This window comes from Panthera leo, chromosome B2, assembly GCF_018350215.1.
Source record: "Panthera leo isolate Ple1 chromosome B2, P.leo_Ple1_pat1.1, whole genome shotgun sequence".
NCBI classification, from domain to species: domain Eukaryota; kingdom Metazoa; phylum Chordata; class Mammalia; order Carnivora; family Felidae; genus Panthera; species Panthera leo.
The window spans coordinates 114,449,239-114,470,902 of NC_056683.1; positions in this window are offsets into that span (position 1 = coordinate 114,449,239).

Here is a 21,664-nt window from a genome sequence, read left to right on the forward strand (position 1 = left end):
CATTTTTGGGTCAATTTCTGATCTTTTTCTTTTCCACTTATCTGTTCTTTCACCACTGCTACGTTTTTGTTTAGTTTTCTGGGTTTTTTTTTTCCCTTGGGTTTGTGGGGTTTTTCCCCTCAAATATAGGAAAGCCTTGAATTTTCTATTTTAATTCTAGGAAAGAGGGGCTATTTTAAACTCCCTCATCTGTGCTAATGGTTCTTTTATTATCTTAGACTTCCCAGGTAACTGATCTTATCATTTGTAAAGAATCATAAATTTCATTCTTTTCCATATCTATACCCTATTGAATTCCTTCCTTCTTTCCTTCCTTCCTTCCTTCCTTCCTTCCTTCCTTTGGCTAAAACTTCCTAAACAATGCTGAATAACAGCAGGCAGTGATGTAATCTTATCTTGTTTATATTGTATTCTTCACAGTTTAAATGTATACAGTTAGGGTTTTTTTTGCTTTTGTTTCTTCCTTTAAGTAAATATTTGCTATTGGTTTCATTTACTCATATACTTTCTGGGCCAAATGCAAGATAGAAATGATAGCCCATGAACTGTATATCAGCATCTATGCACTTCATTACAATGTGGGTAGGGTGAGCTTGAGAACTCCTTTTCCCTTCTTCCCTTGGGGTAGGGTCCTGCCCTAAAGAAAAGAATAACAACAACAACAACCAAAAACCCCTCAAGGTAACCTAGCTATGCCATATGTGACAACATCCCTCATGACCTTGTAACATGAGACCACTTAATCAGATTGCATGTTTGTGTGTGTTACCATATATGGGGGACAAAGAAGTAAAAAATGTATAAAAAAAACTACCCCACGTGGCGTTCGGGGCTCAGTTCTCAGGTATGAACCCAACTGAGCCTTGCTGGCAGGAATAAAGTTGCTTCCTGGAAAGAAAAGCCTCAGTGCCATGACTCTGTGAGAATCCTACTACACCCTACATCACCTGCCTAGCTTCAGGCTAGCCTTGTCTGCATTCTCTACACCTTGGAGCTTCATTGTGTTTCATTCTGAAAACCGGCCATTGACTCTCCAGGTGGGTTGGTGAACTGCTGGGTGGTTTGCCATTCACCATGTTAAAATCATCAATACCATGTGTTCTAGACATCGCTAGAAGTCATCTTTCTCTGATTTCCCTAATTTTTTTTTTTTCCTTTAGCATTTCAATGAGAATTTAGTGGAAAAGTCTGTTCAACCAACCTCTTGGACCAAAGTTTCTTTTAAACATAAGATATATTCAGGGCGCCTGGGTAGCTCAATCGGTTGTGTCCGACTCCTGGTTTTGGCTCGGGTCATGATCTCGTGGTTGCATGGGTCCGAGCCCCGCATCTGTGCTGCCAGTGCTAAGCCTGTTTGCGATTCTCTGCCTCCCTCTCTCTGCCCTTCCCCCTCTCACGTTGTTTCTGTCTCTCTCAAAATAAATAAACTCAAAATAAAAAAAATTAAAAATATACATATTCAACTCTCTAGTGTAAAAGCATAAATGAATCTTCTCTTAAGTAATAGAGACAGATGGAAACGATGCATTGAAACTTGCTTCCTGCCACACATCAATAATGATAACTCCTTTGTAATTGTTACCCTGCTTAGCTTAATTAACCTTAGTTAGGAGCTTTGGTTCCAGAGTGAAAATATGTATATGAATAGGTTGTCTCTTTCCAAAAGAAGTGAAAACTAAGCACTGATGTTGAAGGAGTGCTTTTCATTCCATTTATTCTATAAATTATTTTTCCCCCTTATGTTGGCAAAGAACCTTCTTAGGAAACAGTGTTGGGTTTTGGATCAACACTGTATACTAATTAGAAAAAAAAAGAACCCCTCTTATTCTTTGTGAAAAACAACAGGACCACTTGAGGTTTGTGAGTGTCAATGCCTGATTTTTCTTAAGACTCAATGCTCTGATCAACATTTTGCCTCACTAGGTCTGATTGTCTTTCACAGTGAAATGTCATCATTGTTTGAATCACATTTTTGGCAGGATGGTGTTCTGTTACATTCCCTAGGAATCAACAGAGGCTGACAGAGAAGAGAGATGGCTCCTCTTATCTATGAAGCTGTCAACCAGAAAATGAAGAGCCACAATGAGAGGCAAGAGAGTGTTTATTTGGGATTAAAGATCTGCAATTTGGGGAGCACAGATTCCCACAGTAACCAGAAGAGTGTCCTGCCTGTGGGGTGAAAACAAGGAGTTTTTATGAAAAAGAGGAAAGGGGCAACTACATGCTTTGGATAAAAGAGCATGGTAGGGAAAAACAGGATAAAATAGGCAGAGAGGAAAAGGTTAGGACCTGAGGTCTCTAGGTGGGGAAAAACACGTATTTTGAAACAATGCTGGGAGCATCTGACCACAACAAACTCCCTCAAGCTTCCTCTTAAGAATGTAACAGACACCATCTCCTCCCCCTCAGGTTTCCCTCAGGAATTTGACAAAAGACCTGACTAAAAATAAGTAGTAGACCATAAAACATATGACACACAGGGAACGGTATGGCCATAGACCACCCCTGATACAATGGAAATAAGCCACTCAACAAGGAAAGACTAGGCATTTAGAGTTACCTAGCCAATAAGGGTAGAACCTGAGAAGGAACAAGGGAGAAGGAAGTGGGGGGGGGGCGGGGGGCGGGGAGGCTGCGACCAAAACTTTATAAAACAAAGTCCCTTGCTTATAGTCCGTGGGCATTCACTTTCAAATGTCCCCTCTCTGCAAAGAGAGCTTTCATACTATTCTTACTTTCTAATCTTATTGTCTAATAAATTTTGCCGGCTGCTCATTTTATTCTGTGTCCACCTCTTCATTCTTCCAAGCAGCCAGACAATGGATCCCAAATATTGAGCTAAAGAATCCTGCAACACTAACAGGCTGAGCTGCTTTGGGTTACATACAGATTGACCATTCTGTTGGTGCTAACAAATGAAACTTTATCAGGTCTGCATTATTTAAGTACCCTATCTTCAGAAATTCCACAACCAAAAGATTTATGATTAAGGATGCCCAATGTCCTGTCAATCTCACGCAAGGGCCTAAAACAATTGCCTTTTTGCCCAGTCCAAAGGTTTTGGCCCAGTTCAAATGAAGATGAGTAAGGCAGTTTCTCTACGGTGGCCTCTCCAACTCTATTTTAAAATGGCTCCAGTCATGCCTTTTTTTTTTTTTTTTTTTTTTTACAAATTTTATGTTCAGAATCTCTCTTGGTTTTTCTTTCTCTTTTTCTTTTGTTATTGAAGTATATTTGACATGCAACATTACATTTATTTTGAGTGTGCAACATACTCTCCTGAGTTTTCTTTATTTCACTCAACTAGTTCTCTGATTTCTATGGTCCAGGTCCCTGATTTCCTAAGTAAAATCTGACTGATCTGTCAAACTACCTTTAAGTCTAGCCATAGACTCTTTTTACTCTGCTCTATAATCTCACATTATTATGACTTTTTGTTAGTAACGTGACAGTATGAGGGGCGTATGTCATTTTTCAGGGACTGAATACTTTGTTTGATAGGACTCTGCCCTGAATAGCCTGGACATTTACACTGACTCCCATATTTTCAATCATACTGAGGTTGAAATATAACTAAGGTGTGTTATTTAAAAAAAAAAAGAGAGAGAGTTTTGGGAAGATGGCGGCTTAGGAGAACACTGGGCTCACTGCGCATGCTGCTGATCACTTAGATTCCACCTACACCTGCCTAACTAACCCAGAAAACCACCAGAAACTAGCAGAACGGAGTCTCCAGAGCCAAGCGCAGACGAGAGGTCCACGGAAGAGGGCCAGAAAGGATTGGCACGAGATCTTCAATGTATTGAACAGAAAAAATATGCAGCTGAGAATCCTTTATCCAGCAAGTCTGTCATTTAGAATAGAAGGAGAGATAAAGGTCTTCCCAAACTAACAAAAACTGAAGGAATTTGTCACCACTAAACCAGCCCTACAAGAGATCCTAAGGGGGATCCTGTGAGACAAAGTACCAGAGACATCACTGCAAGCATAAAACATACAGACATCACAATGACTCTAAACCCATATCTTTCTTTTTTTTTTTTAATTTTTTTTTAACATTTATTTATTTTTGAGACAGAGAGAGTCAGAGCATGAACAGGGGAGGGTCAAAGAGAGAGGGAGACACAGAATCCGAAACAGGCTCCAGGCTCTGAGCTGTCAGCACAGAGCCCGATGCGGGGCTTGAACTCACGGAGTGCGAGATCATGACCTGAGCTGAAGTCGGACACTTAACCGACTGAGCCACCCAGGCGCCCCTAAACCTGTATCTTTCTATAATAACACTGAATGTAAATGGATTAAATGCGCCAACCAAAAGACATAGGGTATCAGAATGGATAAAAAAAACAAGACCCATCTATTTGCTGTCTACAAGAGACTCATTTTAGATCTGAGGACACCTTTAGATTGAGAGTGAGGGGATGGAGAACTATTTATCATGCTACTGGAAGCCAAAAGAAAGCTGGAGTAGCCATACTTATATCAGACAAACTAGACTTTAAATTAAAGGCTGTAACAAGAGATGAAGAAGGGCATTATATAATAATTACAGGGTCTATCCATCAGGAAGAGCTAACAATTACAAATGTCTATGCGCCGAATACCGGAGCCCCCAAATATATAAAACAATTACTCATAAACATAAGCAACCTTATTGATAAGAATGTGGTCATTGCAGGGGACTTTAACACTCCACTTACAGAAATGGATAGATCATCTAGACACATGGTCAATAAAGAAACAAGGGCCCTGAATGACACATTGGATCAGATGGACTTGACAGATATATTTAGAACTCTGCATCCCAAAGCAACAGAATATACTTTCTTCTCGAGTGCACATGGAACATTCTCCAAGATAGATCATATACTGGGTCACAAAACAGCCCTTCATAAGTATACAAGAATTGAAATCATACCATGCATACTTTCAGACCACAATGCTATGAAGCTTGAAATCAGCCACAGGAAAAAGTCTGGAAAACCTCCAAAAGCATGAAGGTTAAAGAACACCCTACTAAAGAATGAGTGGGTCAACCAGGCAATTAGAGAAGAAATTTAAAAATATATGGAAACAAAGGAAAATGAAAATACAACAATCCAAACGCTTTGGGACGCAGCGAAGGCAGTCCTGAGAGGAAAATACATTGCAATCCAGGCCTATCTCAAGAAACAAGAAAAATCCCAAATACAAAATCTAACAGCACACCTAAAGGAAATAGAAGCAGAACAGCAAAGGCAGCCTAAACCCAGCAGAAGAAGAGAAATAATAAAGATCAGAGCAGAAATAAACAATATAGAATCTAAAAAAACTGTAGGGCAGATCAACGAAACCAAGAGTTGGTTTTTTGAAAAAATAAACAAAATTGACAAACCTCTAGCCAGGCTTCTCAAAAAGAAAAGGGAGATGACCCAAATAAATAAAATCATGAATGAAAATGGAATGATTACAACCAATCCCTCAGAGATACAAACAATTATCAGGGAATACTATGAAAAATTATATGCCAACAAATTGGACAACCTGGAAGAAATGGACAAATTCCTAAACACCCACACTCTTCCAAAACTCAATCAGGAGGAAATAGAAAGCTTGAACAGACCCATAACCAGCGAAGAAATTGAATCGGTTATCAAAACTCTCCCAACAAATAAGAGTCCAGGACCAGATGGCTTCCCAGGGGAGTTCTACCAGACGTTTAAAGCAGAGATAATACCTATCCTTCTCAAGCTATTCCAAGAAATAGAAAGGGAAGGAAAACTTCCAGACTCATTCTATGAAGCCAGTATTACTTTGATTCCTAAACCAGACAGAGACCCAGTAAAAAAAGAGAACTACAGGCCAATATCCCTGATGAATATGGATGCAAAAATTCTCAATAAGATACTAGCAAATCGAATTCAACAGCATATAAAAAGAATTATTCACCATGATCAAGTGGGATTCATTCCTGGGATGCAGGCTGGTTCAACACTCGCAAATCAATCAACGTGATACATCACATTAATAAAAGAAAAGATAAGAACCATATGATCCTGTCAATCGATGCAGAAAAGGCCTTTGACAAAATCCAGCACTCTTTCTTAATAAAAACCCTTGAGAAAGTCGGGATAGAAGGAACATACTTAAAGATCATAAAAGCCATTTATGAAAAGCCCACAGCTAACATCATCCTCAATGGGGAAAAACTGAGAGCTTTCTCCCTGAGATCAGGAACACGACAGGGATGCCCACTCTCACCGCTGTTGTTTAACATAGTGTTGGAAGTTCTAGCATCAGCAATCAGACAACAAAAGGAAATCAAAGGCATCCAAATTGGCAAAGATGAAGTCAAGCTTTCGCTTTTTGCAGATGACATGATATTATACATGGAAAATCCGATAGACTCCACCAAAAGTCTCCTAGAACTGATACATGAATTCAGCAAAGTTGCAGGATACAAAATCAATGTGCAGAAATCCGTTGCATTCTTATACACTAACAATGAAGCAACAGAAAGACAAATCAAGAAACTGATCCCATTCACAATTGCACCAAGAAGCATAAAATACCTAGGAATAAATCTTACCAAAGATGTAAAAGATCTGTATGCTGAAAACTATAGAAAGCTTATGAAGGTAATTGAAGAAGATATAAAGAAATGGAAAGACATTCCCTGCTCATGGATTGGAAGAATAAATATTGTCAAAATGTCAATACTACCCAAAGCTATCTACACATTCAATGCAATCCCAATCAAAATTGCACCAGCATTCTTCTCGAAACTAGAACAAGCAATTCTAAAATTCATATGGAACCACAAAAGGCCCCGAATAGCCAAAGTAATTTTGAAGAAGAAGACCAAAGCAGGAGGCATCACAATCCCAGACTTTAGCCTCTACTACTAAGCTGTAATCAGCAAGACAGCATGGTATTGGCACAAAAACAGACACATAGACCAATGGAATAGAATAGAAACCCCAGAACTAGACCCACAAACGTATGGCCAACTCATCTTTGACAAAGCAGGAAAGAACATCTAATGGAAAAATGACAGTCTCTTTAACAAATGGTGCTGGGAGAACTGGACAGCAACATGCAGAAGACTGAAACTAGACCACTTTCTCACACCATTCACAAAAATAAACTCAAAATGGATAAAGGACCTGAATGTGAGACAGGAAACCATCAAAACCCTAGAGGAGAAAGCAGGAAAAGGCCTCTCTGATCTCAGCCGTAGCAATCTCTTACTCGGCACATCCCCAAAGGCAAGGGAATTAAAAGCAAAAATGAACTATTGGGACCTTATGAAGATAAAAAGCTTCTGCACAGCAAAGGAAACAACCAACAAAACTAAAAGGCAACCAACGGAATGGGAAAAGGTATTTGCAAATGACATATCGGACAAAGGGCTAGTATCCAAAATCTATAAAGAGCTCACCAAACTCCACACCTGAAAAACAAAGAACCCAGTGAAGAAATGGGCAGAAAGCATGAATAGACACTTCTCTAAAGAAGACATCCGGATGGTCAACAGGCATATGAAAAGATGCCAACGTCGCTCCTCATCAGGGAAATACAAATCAAAACCACACTCAGATATCACCTCACGCCAGTCAGAGTGGCCAAAATGAACAAATCAGGAGACAATAGATGCTGGCGAGGATGTGGAGAAATGGGAACCCTCTTGCACTGTTAGTGGGAATGCAAACTGGTGCAGCCACTCTGGAAAACAGTGTGGAGGTTCCTCAGAAAATTAAAAATAGACCTACCCTATGACCCAGCAATAGCACTGCTAGGAATTTATCCAAGGGATACAGGAGTACTGATGCATAGGGGCACTTGTACCCCAGTGTTTATAGCAGCAGTCTCAACAATAGCCAAATTGTGGAAAGAGCCTAAATGTCCATCAACTGATGAATGGATAAAGAAATTGTGGTTTATATACACAATGGAGTACTATGTGGCAATGAGAAAGAACGAAATATGGCCCTTTGTAGCAATGTGGATGGAACTGGAGAGTGTGATGCTAAGTGAAATAAGCCATACAGAGAAAGACAGATACCATATGGTTTCACTCTTATGTGGATCCTGAGAAACTTAACAGAAACCCATGGGGGAGGGGAAGGAAAAAAAAAAAAGAGGTTAGAGTGGGAGAGAGCCAAAGCATAAGAGAGTCTTAAAAACTGAGAACAAACTGAGGGTTGATGGGGGGTGGGAGGGAGGAGAGGGTGGGTGATGGGTACTGAGGAGGGCACCTTTTGGGATGAGCAGTGAGTGTTGTATGGAAACCAATTTGACAATAAATTTCATATATTGAAAAAAAAATAAAAATAAAAATAAATAAAAAAAAAGAGAGAGGCTGCAAGGGTCATCTCCTTCTTATACAACTTCAAATTGAAACAACTTAAAATCTTAAAATTCTAAAAGGTCCCCAAACAAGTAGTTTTACTGACAAAGACTGTGTTTGTTAGTATTTATGATTTTGCTTATTCCTCAGGCTGATGGAGATTTTTTTTCCATGTAGGCAGCTGTGTGCCCTCTGCTGGCAGGTGGCCTCTCTGGTCTGGCCACACTGCTGGTGGAAAGGCCCATCTGTTCTCTAGAACTGTTTCTTGGTCCACACGGCCAGAACCATCTGTAGCTTGCTCTCCTGATTCATCCATAGCTTCAGCCTTTTAAATGTAGGGTATGTCTCTTGCAAACAAAAGTGCCAGATAAAAGAACTGTACTATCTGGGTTCTAGGCCTGGTTATATTCCTGACTCAATATGTGATTTGGGGCGAATCAAATATGTCTTTGAACTAGACCTCAGTTTCTTAAGACATAGAATGAGTGTTCTGGATTTTATTTTATTTCATGCCACTTTCTGTTTTAAAGTTTAAAATTCTCACACATCTCAAGGTCCCTTCTCTATTCATTTATGACTTATTTTCATGGTCCATTGGCTGCTGGCAGAGGGTACCTGTTAACTCGCAAATTTCCAAATTGCTAGGATATTAAATATGAGCTCATATATGTCTTTTAGTTTTCTCTTCTAGATGACATAACTTAATATCCACCTGAGAATTAAAACTTGAAATAGCAACCCATACATGGAGAGTAAGAGGATTTTATTACATCAAACTCAAATGATAAAATTCCTTGAGGAAATGATACACAGAATAGGCCATGTTTCCTAACAGTTCCAGATAATGGCAACTGGATGATCCTCTTCCACTGGTCCTTGTGGGAATGGTAGGGTCTGGGGTTTACCTATTTGGCTAGAAAGCCAGAAAGGAATTGAAAAAAATCTATGGTCCGGAAAGCAATAGAAAGAACTTTTTCCTTCACATGACTTGGAATTATTCTTTCTTTCTTTTAAACGGAGGTATAATGTCCAATAACATTATACTAGTTTCAGGTATACAATGTAACAGTTCAATGTTGGTGTATATTGTGAACTGATCGCAGTAAGTCTAGTTAACATCCATCATCATACATAGTTACAAAACATCTTCTTTTCTTATAAAAATTTTTAAGATTTACTCTCTTAGTGGGATGCCTGGGTGGCTCAGTGAATTAAGTATCTGACTTCGGCACAGGTCATGATCTGATTGTTGTGGGATTGGGCTCGTGGAACAACACAGAGCCTGCTTGGGATTCTCTCTCTCTCCCTCTCTCTCTGCCCCTCCCTAGCTTGCACTTTCTCTCTCTCTCAAAATAAATAAATAAACTTAATCAGTATCATTAATTAGTTCTACTTCTAGAACTCAACTGGAATTAGTAACTCCTCAGTCTGCCTTCCCCTCAGCCACTGAAAACCATCATTCCACTTTTAGATTCTGTGAATTTAACCATTTTAGATAACTTATACAATTGAAATCATGCAGTATTTGTCTTTCTGTAACTAGTTTATTTCACTTCACATAATGTCCACAAAGCTCATCCATGTTGTCGCATATCACAGAATTCCTTTCTTTTAAAGGTGAAATAGTATCCGTTGTATACGAATGTGACATTTTATTTATCCATTCATCTCTCAATGGACATTTAGCTTATTTTCATATCTTGGCTACTGTGAATAGTGCTGTAATGAACATGGAAGTGCTAATATCTCTTGAGATCTTGATTTCAATTTTTTTGTACACATAGTTAGAAGTGGGATTTCTGGGTAACATGGCAGTTCTATTTTTGTTATTTTGAAGAATGTCCATACTGTTTTCCATAGTGACCACCTCAGTTTGCATTCTCACTCAGTGAGTATTCCAATTTCTCCACATCCTCGCCAGTACTTGTTGTCTTTTTTTTTTTTTTTTTTGATAATATCCATTCTGACAGGAGTGAGACGATATCTCATTATGGTTTTAATTCCCATTTCCCTGATGATTAGTGACATTGAACATTTTTCAAATTAAAGTATTCAGATATAATAACAAAATTTTAATAAACTAGAGACTAATTTATAAAAGTACAGTTGCTTAAAGTTACCCTTTTGGCTTTTTATTTTGTTATACATAATCAGAAGCATTTAATTAAAGGGGTGATAAATAAATTCCAAAATCTTTCCAAAAGGTTTCTTGCAACTTGGAACCTCATTAAAGCTTCTGTATAGCCAAGGACAATGCTCCTAGAAATATAGTAAAGACATTAAAAAGGTATAAGTCAAAATTTAATTTTCCTCTTCAGATGTTGAAAGTTTGAAAACAAAGTTCAATTGTACTAATGTTATTAGTTCAAAATTAATATAAGTTCATGTACTTTTTAAAATAAAAAGTTAATATTGATGTTTAAAATTAAGTTTTATGCTTCTTTATTCAAACTTATAAGAAACTTAAGCAGGTAATATGAATGCTGCTCTCTATACACAACGACAATTGCAGAAATGAAAATCCATAAAACATTGAAATACACTTTCTCACACAAAAGACTGACAAAAATTTAAGTTTACTGATACTCATTGTTAGTGCCTATGGGGAAACAATAATCTTAATAAACACTTCATTTTTGACAGGAAAAAAAAAACTACAACAAATTATTTTGATTTCTATTTTTCAAAACACAAACCATTGATTTTTTTCCACTAATTAACTTTATTAGTAGTCCCATAAATGAAGCTAATAAAATACACATGCAAAGTCACTTTTGCATTGTCTGCAAGAGCATAACACTTGAAATAATGGAAACCCATTTGATGAGAAACTATGTGTTCTTTTAAGAGAATGATATACGTCAATAAAGAGCAATATAAAGAACATAATCCCATTTTTGTAAACAACAGAGGCTTTATTTGTTTACATTCACTGGATATTCATTGTATGTATTTCATTTCATTTGCAGAAGTGAGCACCAAATTTTGTTTGAAAAATACTGGATGGGGAACCAAGCTACACAGGTGAAAAAGTGGTGTTAGAAAGGGTAACACAAGTCTACAGAACTTGTAGACTTTGAACTTTAAAAAGAAAAAGCATTAAATATACTATAAAATAAATTATAACAGTTTATAAAATCAATAAGTAAGAACAAAAAACATTAATAGCGCATCTAGAGAATGTTATGCTTTCTTTTATGAGCAGTGTTGATGTGAAGTTGTGAAACCTGAAGTTTCTTTAAAATATTCTAATATTATATATATTTTGGTAAATTAAAATTTAGATTTTAAAAACAGGTTTAATTTGTTAACATTGTTAAACAGATTTTTCTAATGTCCTATGGTTTCAAAACTTTTTTTTTTTTTTTTTGCATTACAAGTTACTGCCAACAATATCTTCAAAATTAGGTAATATGATAAATAAAATAGCTACCAAAAATTCAAAATATTCAGAAGTTTGGGGGAAATAGGTCTCTTTAAATAAATGCAATAGATTTCATTTTTCTCTCATTGGGATTCTATTCTAGGTTGAATAGATATCTTATAAGAAGGTCATCAGTTTGATGTTTACTGTTACAATGAACTGACTGGTCAACCAGCTGTCCACAGATATGCAAAGATGATCCCAGATTTGTGACCAGTCTGTCTTTTGGGGGGGATCAGCTAATCTGCCTAAACAAGAGACGATGTAAAGTATAGAATTGGGTTTTTTTAAGATGCATTTCTAATTTACATGTTATTAAAATTCCATTATGTTTGCATGAATGTACAGACTATTTATTCCTTAAATTAATTGTGCTGATCTTTCTCACTAATGTCTTTCAGTTTATAACTCCTCTCCCTGCCAGTCTCCCATATGAATTTACTTTCTTTCTTTAAAACCACTAAAGTGATCTACTCTCTCTCCTAGCTGTCTCTCTCTCTCTCTCTTTTTTTTTTTTTATTAAAAAAAAACCTCTGTAATGCCTGTCTCTTCTACTTACTAGCTCTTTATTCTTTGCTTTTAAAGTTAAGGAGTCAATATTCATGCATAATAAAGAAGATCTACACTCAACTTGCCTGAAATAAAATCCCTTTCCATCACTTCCACTCTGTGAGACCCTGGATAAATAACTTCTGTAAGCCTCAGTTTTTTTGTTTAATTCTGTAAAACTGGGGATACTAGTTTTAACCTCCTCATTGAGTTTTCGGAAGTGTTAATAAAAGATGGCCATAGAGGTGCTCAGTGTAATAAGCATGTGCTCCATAAATATTAGCTATCTTTTCAGCATTTTCCCGTTTGTTTTTCCACATTCTTCTTTCTATGTCCTAGACTGTTCACCCTTACCACATTCCATTTTTGTGTCTGCTGTTCCTCCTACTTTATTCCCTGCATATACCTTTTGTCATTTTCTGATTCTATGCCCCCTTCAACCCCCTTCAACCATTGTTTCCTGTACATTTCCATACCTGGCTTATTCTCACTACACTTGCTAACTCTTCTTATTTCCAGCTCCCACCTAAGCAGTGCCGTGACTCCTCACTTCCTCCAGCAGCTTCTCTCGCTTTCCAGTCCTTACTCACTACTCCAGTGCATCTCCCCTTTGCTCAGTATTTTTTTTTTTCCACAACCCCTTTTCTTTCTCAGTCCCTTCCTCTACATTCACTAGGTCTTTCCTCTACCAAGTTCTACATCACTGCTTCCCACAACGTGTTTTTTTTCCTCCTGTTGATCTGCTTATCCTCACCTTGTCAATAATAATTTTAAAAATTTGATTAGATCTGTTAATGCATGCAAACCTCCCCAAATGATTTTTCCTTATATTAATCTGGAATATTGCAGAATGTTGTTAAGTCTTGGTCTCATTGATCTCTCTCTTTTTCTTCATTTGTTTGTCTCTCATAGCAATTCAAATAAGTCACATGTTTTTACCTAAGGTACTGAAACTTTCCTCTCCTGGTTTTTATTATGTATCTTTTGGGGACTGTTTAGAATCTTGTTTCCAATACTTTATTTTCTTGTTTCATTAATGTATCCAAATCATACCCACTTTTCACAGTTCACTTCAAATCTCATTTCCTTCCCGGATCTTTCCTCAAGAAACTTTGTCTTTTTTAAGTCTTATTGCACGTTTATCCAGTATCTTTGTTTTGGCCTTTATTCTTCACTGTTTTCACTTCTACAATTATTCTTTTTTTTTAATATGAAATTTATTGTTAAATTGGTTTCCAGTGCTCATCCCAACATGGTATGGGTGCTTAATGTCATGGGACATATGAAGGACACGCTGAAAAGCATCTTAGAACTTTTGGCTTTGAGATATAGAAGTGAGAGGCCTTTATCCATCTGCTCTCATCATCCATTGTTCCAGTTGTATTAACTATCCTTTTTCTTTTCTGTATATTATGATGTTTTGACATTCTTTGGGGCTTTACACACGTGGAGAGAGATTGCCCCTCTCAGGCAGGCTAATTCCTGGGTGTGGTGGACAACTTGCCTGAAACCTGACTTTAATGTATAGACTGATGGACCCAAGACTGTGCCCTCACCCACATTCTCATCACTCACACACCAAGCCAGTATTACCTCTGTCATAAATCATTCCAGAGCCACATACTAGGCAACCAGAGGTCATTCCTATTGTGAAAAGCCAATCCTGGATTGTTTACTCTGCCCTGTCTTGTCTTTGCTAAGGAAATCCCAATAAAGATCAAACCATGCCTTCCCCTACTCCTGTCATTTGCCTCCTCACCATCCTGGTGTTTCCTATGAGTCCCAGTATGGCTTAGCATGTTCTCTTCTTTCTGGGAATATAGATAATAAATTCTTCTTTCAATTACATTGGCCTCTCCATGTTTTTTCTCAGTCATACCTCCATCAACTAAATCCCAGGTATAATTTTTTAACACAAGGGTGGTCCAACAGGTAATAACTCCTGCCATTCTGGTTACACAAGTCTGAGTACCAAACAGGTTCTTCCAGATGTTCCAGGTTGCAACGGAGGCACAGAAACCCAGGGCACTAGGTACAAGATACAAAGTGTAACTAAAATTAGCCTGCAGGTTGCACATGCACAAAGCCAGTCAGGGTGCATGTGAACTGGTCCGAGCAGTGGTGGTTGCATTCAGAATAGAGGCCACAGGGATTCAGGAGTAAGGCTCGGGAATCATTGATTCAGAACACCTGAATCATAGGCCATACTTAGCAATATGCAGGCTGTGGGCTCATGCAGGCCCAACCCTTCTCTACATGCATGTGTTGTGCGTTTATTATAAACACAGCGAGCTGACAGGGAACTCTGAAAACTGTTCCTAGGCCTCAGACTTTATTTGGCAGCTATTTATTGAGCAGTAACCTCATTTTTGATGCTGCATCAGCAGTGGTCTGCCATGGTGAGCAAAGTAGAAAAGACACTTATCTTTGAGATGTTGAACAAAGGATTACTGTAAAAAATTAATCTTTAATAAGCACATAATTTGAATATATTGTACAAAAATTTTACTTTCTTTCACCTCACCCTCTGACCTTCCCTTCAGTGCAAAGGTGGGGTTTCTCTTTCTCTCTGTTGCATATGTGAGCATAGAGAATGGGCTGATATGCCAGCTCCTCTGTATCAGTTCCAAGTCTTATTATTTCACCATTGCTTTGCTGTGGTGCAACCTCACTGTATGCCAAAGGGAACACCTGGACCCCATTACATCACCCCATGGCAACTGGGGCATGAGGAGCTGGCACCAAGCTGTTGTAGAAGTAATCAGCAATCTGATCCAGAGGCATCTCATTTCCTGTCAAAAACAGGAATACATGGAATAATGAAATACACAATTATTTACATTATATATACATTAAATATATATACATATTTATTATATCTTATATAATATAGAATATATATTTATATATAAATACATAAATGGAATAATGGAATACACAATTATTTATTTATATTATGTATTATATATATAATAAATATATAATATATATTATATATAATGTAATGAATACTTATGTATACATATATACATGAAATAATTCTTGGATATAAGGAAGAGATTCTGTAAAGGACAGAGAGTTGAAGGGAATAGTCACCCCCTTGCCACTTCCTGCTTCCCAGACTCCCAAGTATGAGGTAACACAGTCTCTTGGAAGGGTATTGGATCCCTTGATGTGCTGAATTGAACTGATAACAGATCAGTTCATAGGAAACATGAACTGGGATTAGTACATGGGATTAGGCCTAAGGGCCATACTCATATGGTTTTACCTTTTTTTTTAACTGCAAAATTTACTTAAACCCATTGGTTATATTCAGCATTTCAAAGAATGCAGTCACAGCTGCAAGGAGTTTGTGAATTTTGTGTAACTATACAAAACTGTGTACGTTCATCCTTCTCTAAATCACTGCAATAAAGGACTATGTTTCCAAACTCAATTGTAAAAAAATGTCAGTAAATCAGAGCCTCCACCTCCTCTCCTCCATACTCAGCAGCATCATCTTTCCTAAGCAAGCTCTAATCTGCCAATTTCTCCCTCACTGTCCCAGCACTTTCTACTTCTCTAGAGGAATGTCTATGAAGTGTCACTTTCCTGTGCCCATGACAGTCAGTTCCTCTGATTCACTTTTTCTCCCATTTAAATTCACTGCTTTTTGTTCATTGCCATAATTATTTCACTAGGCCAGCTATTTGGTAGAATGTTCCATGACTTGGGTTGTCTGATGTTTATTCATAATTAGATTTAAGTTATGCCTCTCTGGTAGAAATATCACCTAATTTGATACTGTGTTCTTTCCATGCATCAGGTAAGATAGAACACAATTTTAATTTGTCTCATTATTGATGATGGATTTTGTTCATTTGTTTAAAGCTGTGTCTGCCAGGTTTCTCTGATGAAATCACACTCTTTTTTTCTGTGTATTTATTATGTATGTATATGCATATTAATATTTTATTTTGTTATTTGTTGTTGCTTATGTTTCATGTTTGTTACTTATATTGGTTACATTTCTTTCATTTATTTATGTTTATATGTTATATATGTATATGTTGTATATACTATATATTGCACTTACGTATTATATGTGCATATATAACTATATGTATACATATATATACATTCTTTACACATATATTTTTTTTTAATTTTTTTTTTTTAACATTTTTATTTATTTTTGAGACAGAGAGAGACAGAGCATGAACGGCGGGAAGGCCAGAGAGAGAGGGAGACACAGAATCGGAAGCAGGCTCCAGGCTCTGAGCTGTCAGCACAGAGCCTGATGCGGGGCTCGAACTCACGGACGGTGAGATCGTGACCCGAGCGAAGTCGGACGCTCAACCGACTGAGCCACCCAGGTGCCCCTACACATATATTTTTTATACATATATATTTGGAAGGTCCTTTGAATGCATGTAAATATCCTGTTTAAATGTACTCAATGTTTATTTATAGCTCTATATATTCTTGCTTTGTTATTTTATCAATGGGTTTTAATACTGTATTATTTATTTTAACATTCCATTGTCTTAGTATTGGCCAGTGGAAGCCCCTTTTGGGAATATTTCCATTTATTTTTGAATACTTCATTGTTTTCTGGCATAATAAATTATTCCAAGCTTATCTTTTCCTTTACCTGCCTGGCTACTATAATCAGCAATTTCTCTAAGGCATCCTGTTCCATTTATTGAAAAATGATATTTTGAAGTCAAGATCTGAATGGTAGATATGTTCATCATTTTGGGAATGTCTCTACTCACAAGACACCTCATCTATCTCATCTAATCTATGTATATTGAAACCATGAGTTCATCCCAATACCTTCAATTCTAACCCCACAGCATAGGGGTTATTTTAGTTCTACTTTTCACGTTTGTAATTTCCTCTCTAATAGTGTAAAAACTTTGTTTCCATTAGCCTTAAATATGTGTTTACTTAATTAATTTTTCTTTCATAAGTCAATCTGTCATCTATGCCACACCTTTGTCCTCTGTATGGATGCCCTCTTCACCCTATACGGGCTCCAATATCCCATTCTACATAGCCTTTATTAATGAATTCCCTCCTCATACTACTTGAACTGTGACAGGGCCTCTCCTCTCTGGAAATGCCTCTCTAGCCGGGTTTAGACTCTTTTCCTACACCGAGCCTCCTCTTTGTGGGTATACCTTCTTCACTTTTTTTAGGTTCTTGATCTTCATGCTGAGTCAATGACTCTCCTTTTCCTACATCCAGTTCCCATCTTGCTTTGTTTCCCTAACTGATTTTGCACTGAATTGTTTAGGGAAAAAAAAGGGGAAGGGAAGGGAAAGAAGAGCTTGGAATCATTTATAACATCTTTCTTCCCTTTATTCTTCACACTCAATATATTAAAAAATCATGTTGGCACTATATTCAAAGTATATCCAGAATATGATCACTTATTACCCTTGCTGTTATGGTCCAAGATAATAGCATATTTCTTCTGGATGATCACAATAGCATCCTTATTATTTTCCCATTACTTCTATAGTTTAGTTTCAACTAGAGAAGCTAGTTTGGTCACTCACCTGCTCAAAATTCTTCTTTTTGTTCTCCATTCGATTGTAAGTTAAAAAAATACTCTTTACAATGAACTACAAGAAGCAACATAAATGGCCCTTATACCCAAGTCCTAACCCATGGCCTCCCAAATGCATTATTGCTCTAATTCTACCTCCTACTTTTTTTCATCTTGTTTAATGGTCTTTTTCTGCTCTTCCAAAAGTGTACAAGACTGCTCCCAGCCTCCAATTTTTGTGCTTGCTTTTCCTCTGTGCCTGGGATAGTCTTACCCTAGATATCCTCAAGGCTCGTTTGCTTTCTCCTTCATATCTTTGTTGAAATACCTCGTCCTTAGCAAGACCTCACTGATGAACCTTCTTAAATTTAATATGCTTAATGTATTTTAGCACTCCTTATTACTTTTCTCTAAGTTATTGGTTTTTTCTTTGCACTAATATTTACTAAGACTGTGAGGCTTGCTTATTATTCAATTCACTACTGAGAATACAATCTCGATGGGGTCACAGATTTCTATTTCTTCTGTTACTATATAACTCCTACCAAGGACAATGCCTCTCATATAGCAAGTGAAAATAAGTATTTTTTGAATGAACTAATTTTTGTGTGTAATAAATGAAATAAACTTTTTGATGCATAAAATATATTAAAAAGACAAACTATCTTGTATCTAACGTTTTTTCTTCATTAAATCATAAACCATTCCAGGTAAGGATAATATATTATTTATTCCTTTCCCTCCCAAACACATCATAATTAGAACAACAGTGTACCATTCAGTAAGCATTTATTTCAATCTATTAAATTCCTGATCTATTGAAACATTGTCTCTTAAATTCTGTAACATTTGGTAAGATTGCATGGCTGTGTTTACTTCCTTAGTCCTTCCCTCCCTGACAGATTGTGGTATCAGGGAGGGTCCAAGAATTTCTCTGTAACTGCCAATTAATAATGGTTTCACTGATACAAGAAAGACTTATCATTTTGTCTTCTTCCTTGGTTACTTTTTCTCTCCCTTGTTTATTTCACTCCTTTTGTCAGATTCTTTTCTTATAGTAAGTGATGTGATTTTAAGTAGATCCTAGTGTCAGGAAAATCAGAAAATTTTCCATTAAAAAACATTCTTAGATGAATCCTGTTTTGCTAAGGAATAGAGTAGGCTAAGATGTTTTTATTCAACCATCCTGAAAAATGGAAATTTTCCACTTTAAAAATATAATTTAACATTGTTAAATTCTAAAAATATTTTGAGTTGTGTCTTCTGGAGTTATATACTGAGATGGAGTTTGGGGTACAACATATTTGTAGAGATCAACAATTTGGAAGGGGCAAGAGAAGGAAGTAGAACTGGACAGAGGTACAAGTCAAACTGTAGTGCAGGTCCTACAAAGCCAACAGGGATCTTGGGAAAGAATACTGCTGAGTAGGGACTAGCATAAAAGAATAGGATCCATGGGAGTCTCAGATTTAAAGGCATTTCTTACTCAATAGAATGTTCTTCTCCATGGGTCTTCCTGGGTATTTCCTAGAGTTTGAGGACAGAGCAGGAACTGAAAAAGACTCCTTCTTGGTGTGTGCCTAGAAGAAACGATGCTCCACTCAGAGCTTTTCCCCCTTCTCTACTCAATGGTACAAAATCCTTAAATCCTTAAATCTACTAGTAGAAAACCTGCAAGACCAATTGCCTTATTGCAGCTGGGATAAGGGTACAGAAAAAAAAATCTTGGGGCGCCTGGGTGGCGCAGTCGGTTAAGCGTCCGACTTCAGCCAGGTCACGATCTCGCGGCCCGTGAGTTCGAGCCCCGCGTCAGGCTCTGGGCTGATGGCTCGGAGCCTGGAGCTTGTTTCCGATTCTGTGTCTCCCTCTCTCTCTGCCCCTCCCCCGTTCATGCTCTGTCTCTCTCTGTCCCAAAAATAAATAAAAAACGTTGAAAAAAAATTAAAAAAAAAAAAAGAAAAAAAAAGAAAAAAAAATCTTAACCCCACTGGAGATGCAGAGAATCAACTTGAATTTCGATCACTGAAATCCTTACCTTCAGCAGGACATACAGTCGCTGATAAAGAGTTAGCTTGGAGACCCAGTGATGCAGGGCCTGATTGAGACCCAGCATGAACCAGGACAATGGAGAATGACCCTATCTACCTATTTGAGGCTAAAATACATCAAATAATAACAAACTTCTAACCCTGGAGGAAGAGGAAAAGCATAGAGAGACCCTCATTGTGGCACAGGTTGATACAGAAAAAATTCTAAAGCTGAGGGTAGAAGAGAATCATGGAGAAGACTTCTCCAGCAGTCCTGTTTACACCCTAACTGCAAAAGTGATACACTGAGAGTCATGATAGTAACAACAAAACAAACCAGCTCAAACCTTGACTAGATTTTATCACATTCTCCCTCTTTGCTTCTGAGCATAAACACCTTCACTCTAGTTTCTATGGTCCTACACATGGGTTAGGCTTTCAACCAAAAATATTAAGTCGCACAAAAAAGTAAGAAGCACACTGGGGCGCCTGGGTGGTTCAGTCGGTTAAACGTCCGACTTGCGCTCAGGTCATGATCTTGTGGTTCCTGAGTTCAAGACCCACCTTGGGTTCTGTGCTGACAGCTTGGAGCCTGCAACCTGCTTCAGATTCTGTCTCCCTCTCTCTCTGCCCCTTCCCCACTCACTCTCTGTCTCTGTCTCTCTCTCTCAAAAATAAGTAAACATTAAAAAACATTTTTTAAAAAAGTAAGAGGCACAGGAAGCAGCAGAACCAGTCATATGTGACTCAGATGTTGAAACTAACTAGCAGGGAATTTAAATTAGCTATAATTAAGATATTAAATGTTTTAGGGAAAAGATAGACAGTTGCTTGAACAAATAGGTAATTTCAGCAGAGAGAATGCAACTATACAAAGGGAAATATTAGAAATTTTTAAAAATTACATGGTACTAAGGGTGAAAATTCCCTTAAAGTGCTCATCAGCAGAATCCATATAGCCAAGGAAAAATTAGTAAACTCAAAGGTGAGTCAACAGAGATCAATCAAAATGAAACTGAAGAGAAAAAGAGAAGAAAACCAGAGCAGAGAATAAAGGAGTTTTGTGATTAAACTATCTAACATCGGTATACTTGGAATCACAGAAGGAGGAAGGAGAGAAAATGGTATGGTGATATTTGAAGAGATATTGGTGGAAATTTTTTCAAAAATAATGAAAGATATCAAGATGTTCCCCTAGAGCTAAAAAAAATCTTGGAGAACACTGAGCAGAATTAATACATCCCCAGAACACGCCTGGACGCATCTTACTTGCACCGAAGGAACCCAAAGATAGAATATATTAAAGGATGCCAGGGAAAAAGAGGCAAATCACATACAGAAGAATAAATGTAAGGATTCCAACAGACATCCCTTCAGAAACTACACAAGTCACTAGACTCTTAACGTGAAATCTATGCACCAAAAAAATGGACTGAGAAATAAAGACATGTTCAGTGAAATAAATGAAAGTTAACATGACTACTGCTCCATTTCCATTTTCTCCACTACCACCAAAATGGAATCCATCATCTGAAGAGGTTGAAAGAAGTTCTTCAGACTGAAGGAATTTAATACGAGAGAGAAACTTAAAAAAAAAAAGCTGCTTTATATGATAAAAAATATAAAATGTATGTACTGATTAGTAGTTTCTCTAAAAGACAATTGACATTTGAAGAAAAATTATGGCAGTCTGTTCATCCCATATGTATAAGTAAAATTTATGACAGCTCAAAGAAAAGGACAAAATGAGAATATTCTAGCACTACACTGAAGTAACACAATTTCTGATGACAGAC